Raw genomic sequence first — 7663 nt, forward strand, 5'->3', positions numbered from 1 at the left:
AAATGACATGAGTGGAGGTGTGGATCAGATGAAAGAAAATAATACAAAATAAAAAGGCAAACATGCACAGAGGTTCTAAGTGCTTATGGACAGTGCCCAGGCCTTGAGTTCAAGATCCAGGACTAGCACCAAAAGAAAACAAACAAACAAACTGATTTTCCCAGACCTTGGTAACTCACACCTGTAATCCAAACTACTCAGCAGCTTGAGATCTGAGGATTACAGTTCGAAGCCAGCCCAAACAGGAAAGTCTGTGAGACTTTCATCTCCAATTAACCACCAGAAAACTAGAAGTGGTACTGTGGCTCAAAGTGGTAGAGCATTAGCCTTGAGCACAAAAGCTAAGGAACAGTGCCCAGGCCCTGAATTCAAGCCCTATGCCCTCCCCCCCCCAAAAAAAAAAGTTGATTCTAATGCTGTACTAACAATGACAAAGAGGATGAAGGTGAAGGGCGAGGCTCAGTGGCTCTGTGTGTGTGTGTGTGTGTGTGTGTGTGGTGTGTGTGTGTGTGTGTGTGTGTACATTTAGCATGCACAAGACACTAGGCCCAGTCCCCCAGCACCAGAAAATAAAGCACTCTTCCCTCAAAAGAAAAACTAACGGAGGTCAAGTGCTAAAGAAGATTCCTAAGAACTGACGTGGATGTTTCATTGCAGAGAAGGAACACTGTGCAGCAAGAGCATGAAGGTCAGGCTACGCTTCACAGCAGATGACTCCCAGTGAGAGGTTTGCACACCCTAGGTGCAGGTCTCTGCCATCTCCTTTATCTATAAGAACCAGGTCCTGTGTCTCTTGGATCAGGAGCTGCTAATATGGGCAGAAAACACTTTGGGACTGGAAAGGTTGACATAAAGTCTTCGTTAAAGTTGTTTGGGGGTTGCTGGGTGCCAGGGCATATCTCTGCCCCATAGCATTGGATCTCCAGGGAGGAGGGGGAGATGGATGGGGAGAGGTAGCACAGAAATTCTGGATTCAACACTTCAATCTCACCATGCTGACAGGCTGGGTCAAACTGGGCTGAAACTCTTCAGGGTCGTGGTTAATAAGAGACAGTATTAATCAATATGCTTCAGGCTTTGACCAGGAGTTACTGTCAAGAAGACTGCTAAACAAACAGCTTAGGTTAACTATAGACCTGCTGTGATTAACCCTTCCATCCCAAGAGCCCAAACCCTGCACCTTGATAATTTCCAAAAGGCCAACACTGTGTAAACTCCAGTTTGGGGCCAAAACTCAAAAATGAATGAATATACCAGCTGCTATGCCTGAAATCCCTGCTACTTAGGCTGAGATCTGAGGATCAAGGTTCAAAGCCAGCCTAAGCAGGAAAGGCCATGAGACTCTTATCTAAATTAACTACTAAAATCTATGACTCAAGTGGTAGAGTGCTAGCCTTGAGCAAAAAAGCTCAGAGCACTGGGTGCTGGTGTATCATGCCTGTAATCCTAGCTACTCAGGAGGCTGAGATCTGAGGATCACAGTTCAAAGCCAGCCCAGGCAGGAAAGTCCCTGAGACTCTTATCTCCAATAAACCACCAGAAAACTGGAAGTGGTGCTGTGGCTCAAGTGGAAGAGCACTAGCCTTGAGCTGAAGAGGTGAGGGACAGTGCCCAGGCCCAGAGTTCAAGCCCCACAACTGACACAAATACAAAAAAGCTCAGAGACAACATTCAGGCCCTGAATTGAAGCCCCCAAACTGTGTGCACGTGCGGGCACTCGTGCGTGTACACACACACACACACATACACGCATAAATGAATGATTACAATGAATCAAAATAAGAAAAATGCAAATTAAAACGTGGTGTATGTGTGTGTGTGTGTATGTGTGTTGTTTAGTCTGGAACTTGAACTCAGGGCTTCCCATTTGCTTGGTTTACTTGCTTGGCTGGCACTTGACCGTTTGAGTGACACCTTCAACCTGGCTTGTTCTGGCTACTTTGAAGCTGGAGTATAGTTGATTTTTCTGCCCAGACAGGCTTTGAACCATGATCCTCTAGATCTCAACCTCCTGAGTAGCTACAATTATAGGTATGAGTCACCATACCTGGAGGTATTTTTTGAAATGTTTTTATTGTTATTATATCGGTGATGTACATATGGGTGACAGTTATGTAACTGTCAGGTAATGAGGACATTTCTTTTTGGACATTGTCACCCCTTCCCTCAGTCTCTCCTAGTTTTTCCTTCCTAACCCCACCCACAATTACTGCTGCATTTGTTCACCCTTTTTACCTCCATTTCTGTGTCTCCCCTTACACTCCCGAAGACATATAAATGAATAAACAGAGCCAAAAGAGCAAAACAGGGGAAAAAAAGCTCTTGTTTCCATTTCCTAGAGTTTATTTTGGTAAATATTACTTTATATGATCAGATGCACAGAAGCATTGCGCTTTTTCTCCTGAGTAGCGTCCCTCCGTTTCACTATCTCTGAATGCCTAGAAACCCATATAATTCATTATATCTTGGTATATTTTAGGTCTAGCTTCCTCATATGAGAGAAAGCATAAGCCATTTATCTCTCTGAGCTTGGCTTACCAAAATCATGATTTGTTCTAAGTCGATTCTAGGTTCCATCCATTTCCCTGCAAATGACATAATATTATTCTTTTTTTTTGCCAGTACTGGGGCTTGAACTCAGGGCCTGGGCACTGTCCCTGAGCTCCTTTTGCTCAAGGCTAGTGCGCTACCACTTGAGCCATAGCACCACTTCCGGCTTTTTCTGTTGATGTGGTATTTCAGGACTTCACATACATTAGGCAAGCACTCTACCACTAAGCCACATCCCCAACCTCATAATATTATTATTTCTAATGGCTGTGTAAAATTCTATTGTGTATGTGTACCACATTTTTTTCGATTCACTCAGCTATTGAAGGGAAGGGCATCTGTGCTGTTTCTACAACGTGGCTATTGTGAATAGTGCAGCAGTAAACATGGGTGTGCCAGTGTCTTTATGGTATTCTGGCTTGTGATGTTCAGGGTAGATGCCCAGGAGTGGTATTGCTGGGTTGTAGGGAAGATCTTAGTTCAGGTTTTTTGTTTTCTTTGGAGGGGTCCGGTCGTGGGGCCTGAACTCTGGGCCTGGGCGCTGTCCCTCAGCTCTTCAGCTCAAGGCTAGCGCTCTACCACTTGAGCCACAATGCCGGCTTTTTTTCTTTTTGCTTATGTGGTGCTGGGGAATTGAACCCAGGGCCTCATGCATGCAAGGCAAGCACTCTACCACTAAGCCATCTTCCCAGCCCTTAGTTTAGGTTTTTTAGGAACCTCCAGACTGCTGTCCAGAGTGGTTGGACATCCCCACCAACAGTGAAGTAGCTTCTTTTTCCCCCCAATTCCCACCAACATTTGTTGTTTGAATTCCAATGTTGGCCAATCTAACTTGGGTGAGATGGAATCTCATATTTGTTTTGATATGCATTTATTTTATGGCCAGGGATATTGAGCATTTCCTCATGTGTTTCTTTGCCATGCTTACCTTATGTTCTGAGAAGTCTCTTGGAGGTATTTTTAAAATATTGTAACAATATAAGTTTAATGCAAATATGTAAGAAAGTTAATATCCACTTTCAGTAAGAATATGGGGGCAGTAGGATGCTAAATTTTCTGCTCTTGAGAACAAAGCCCAAAGAACTTAGGTGTATCTTGATGTCTATCAAAATTACTGCTAAGAAATGACATATTTGGCATTTCATTCTGAAGAAATAGCTAGAAATATGAGCTGACCAAATTGTTTATTGAAGCACAGTGGCTAATAGTGTAGAGTAGAAAACAATCAAAATGAATAGTAATACTTGGACTATTTCAGTAAATCTACCCATATGCAGTTATTCAAAATAATTTTGTAGAGGCCTATTTCACAGTAAGTTCTAATAGTTGTGTATCGCATATCCTTTCCCCTTTGCTGACAGAATCCAGATACTGGTCAGAGCAGTACCCAATGTCCATTGCTCCATGAACAAAATTATAACAATTCTGATCCTATTCTACCAGCTTCCTTTGCAGGTAAGAATGTCTACAAGATCTAGTAAAACAAGTTTAGTGAGATCAACTAGCTAGAGGCCTTGAGTATCCTGGTTTAGGCTACACACACACACACACACACACACACACACACACACACACACACACACACACACACACACACACACACACACACACACACACACACACACTTTCATCAGAGAAGTATTTAGGTTTGGGGGAAGCTGGCAAGCTCACAGTAGTAAAAAAAAAAACAATTTCAAGATTCTAACTTTTCTCTTGCAAGCACAAATTTTGTCATTTGCAAAAATATAGTAAGTGATCTTCCTTGAAGCAATCGATGCACTCATTTTGTTCATTTTCAAGAAAGATGTCCGTTGAATACCTCAGTCTGAAAATCTATGATTTGCATGTACTTCTTTCAAATAAACATGGTGCTCCCCCAAACTGTAGCTAATTCAAAATTCAATTAAAAAACATCAACCAAATGCTTCTCTTGGTAAGCAAGGATAGGTTGGGTTTTCTATTATCAGAAGCCCACGGTGTTCCCAACTGTGATGGATTCTGTGATGTGCTACCAGGTCCCCCTCCAGGCGCCAGCTAGGTACTCACACTCACAAGCTGCACATCCAGCATTTGTGGTTAACTGGAGATAAGACTGTCATGGACTTCCCTGCGTAAGCTGGCTTTGAACGGTGATCCTCAGATCTCAGCCTCCTGGGTAGCTAGGATTACATGCATGAGCCACTGCAATCGTTTTAATTGGATTCCTATATCCAGCTACAGAGCTCACATAATACCTAAGGGAGATGAAACAGGTCTTTCTTTGTCTAATACATAAAGGCAGGAGAGCCAAAGAGCAATACCACCAGGAAGTTCAACTGGAAAACAGCCTATCCTGTAGATGGAGCTGGTAGAAGTAAATTGTACTGCCCAAGGAATGCTGAGCTGGTGTGGCCAGATTAAACCTCAAAGTCTGTGGCCCAAAATAACCTTAATGCCAGAAATAGAGTTCAAAGTGGTCCTTGGTCTTTTTACGCCTACAGATAACTGCCAGAAATAAACAACTAATTTTTTTCCTTTGAAGATACACACTCATTTTACTCTCTTTTGGAGATAATACATTTGACAGACTTCAAAGAGCTACTATAAAGTTAGACATTCACAATTAGAAAAGTCAGAAAACCTATGAGGAAGCAGGCCATTGTTAATAAGAGTCAGCAGAAATATCAAACTTCAGGAACAGGCATACACACACAAATGATAGGCAGTGGGATTTTCAGATATAGAACATACAATAAGGATGTTTATTGTACAGAAAGAAAGATGACATTGCTAGAATGAGGAGCCAGGAGACTGTCAAAACTGACCAGGAGTGCAATATCCAGAATATAAGAGCAACTTAAATAATTCAATAGCAAAAAAACCCTATTAAAAGCGAACAGTAGACCTAAATGCACAGTTCTCAGAAAAAAATACACAAATGTCTAATAAATATGTGAAAAATGTATCACTAATCATCAGAGAAATGCAAATCAAAACTATAATGAAAATGGCAACTGTAAAAAAGAAAAATACTTGTAAGAATGTGGAGAAAAGGGAGGCTTCACACACTGTTGGTAAGGCTGAAAATGAGTACAACCATTATGGACAGCAAGATGGAAGTTCCCGAAAAAATTAATACATGGTCCAGCAATTCTAATTTGAGTCTCTATCCAAAGAAAATGAAATCAATATGTCAAAAACACAACTTCACAACCATGTTTATTGCAGTATTATTCACCATAGCCAAGAAATGGAAAGAACCTAAATGCTGATGAATGGATAGAGGAAATACGGTACGCATGTGCAATGGAATAGTATTCAGCTACCCAAACAATGAAATCCTGTCATCTGCAACAACACAGATGGACCTGAAGGCTTTTGTGTTAAGTGAAATAAGCCAGGCACAAAAAGAGAAACACTGTACATTTGGAATCTAAACTAGTTAATCATATAGAAGAGTACAGTGGTGGTTTCCAGGGAGAATGGGGCGGGGCGGGGGGTGGGGAGAAAGGAGAAAAGGGCTTAATCAATAGGTATTCATTTTTTACTTGTGGAATCCAGCATTTGGCTTAAGACTGGAGCATTTTATTCCAGGCAGGAAGGAAATAAATGAAAGATTTTAAAAAACCCATAACATTTAATTTAAAATTTCTATCACACTGCTTTGATCATTATCATTGTTGGTCTCTCATCTCAGTCTGAACAAAACACCATGAAGTATTATTAGTTTCACTAGTGTAACTGATGGAAAAATGGAGTTGTGTCAAAAAGAAATATATATAGTATACATATATATTATGTTTAGTTATATATTATATTGATTTATATATAATATAAATATATTTTTATTATATATAAATAATTCAGGCCTCATTTTACCTATTCTTCTTATTCAGAAAGACACATTTCCTGACATTTTAGCAGTCATGTCCCTTTCTGAAAAGCTAACTAGAAGCAAAAATAATGCTATATATAATAATCATCAGAATGAGAATCAATGTCAATAAATCCAACCAAACAACAGTCAAATATCTATCATTTTTAAAAATACAATTGAAGCAAAAAGCAATTTTTTAAAATGGGTACAATATAAAAGTTGGAACCCAGACTATCTGAACAAAATATTTGATATAGAAGTAGAGCTGAAGTATAGTAAATGTCTTGGTGGGCATAGGAGTAGATGTAAATAAGTTTTCAATTGTTCATAGTTATAAATATGGAAATAAAAATTAGAAATTAAACAAATTAAGGAAAATAATAGTGGGTAAAAATGGGATACAAACCTGACAAGCGACTACAGAAATAAACATGGAGATGAAGCCAGGCTTGGTGCTTCACCCCTGCAATCCTATCTATTCTGAAGGTGGAGATTTGGATGATGGAAGTTTGAGACTCACCTGGGGAAAAGGTTAGCAAGACCTCATATCAATCAATAAAAAGATAAGTGTGGTGGTGTGTGCCTGCCATCCTATGTACATTGGAAGTATAAAAAGGAAGATCATGGTCCAGGCTGGCCCAGGCATAAAAGTGAGACTCCATTAGAAAAATACTGAAAGCCAAGTAGAACCGGGGTATGACTCAGCTGATATATCAGCTGCCTAGTCTAGCGAACGGCCTGGAGTTTAAACCACGGTACTACCATCAAAAAGGGGGGGGGGGGGATAATAGAAATGAGTACTGGGTTCTCTTAGCAAAAAATCAAACAGGTAAAGGTGAATAAACCAAGAACCCATAGGAAGCAGAGAACATGCAACAAAATAATATGAATAAGATCAAGGGTAAGTTGGCACAAGAAGTATAATGGGTTGGAAGTGGCGCTGTGGCTCAAGTGGTAGAGCGCTAGCCTTGAGCTGAAGAGCTGAGGGACAGCGCCCAGGCCCAGAGTTCAAGTCCCATGACTGACCAAAAACAGTAAGTATAATGGGTTCAATTTCTTCTTTTCCTCTTACTTCTTCTCCTCCTTTTGAAACGGAAGCTTGCCTGGAACTCGATATGTATAGCCCAGGAATGCATGATCCTCCTTGGTGATACCACTTCAGTGGGGGAGATTACAGGTATATACCACCATGCCCGGCTCAAGTTTCTTTCTTTTCCTGAACTCAGGAGTTCGAACTCAGGACCTTCCATTTACTAG

Source organism: Dipodomys merriami, unplaced genomic scaffold (assembly GCF_024711535.1).
Source record: "Dipodomys merriami isolate MVZ:Mamm:240054 unplaced genomic scaffold, mDipMer1.0.p SCAF_3, whole genome shotgun sequence".
Classification (NCBI taxonomy): Eukaryota; Metazoa; Chordata; class Mammalia; order Rodentia; family Heteromyidae; genus Dipodomys; species Dipodomys merriami.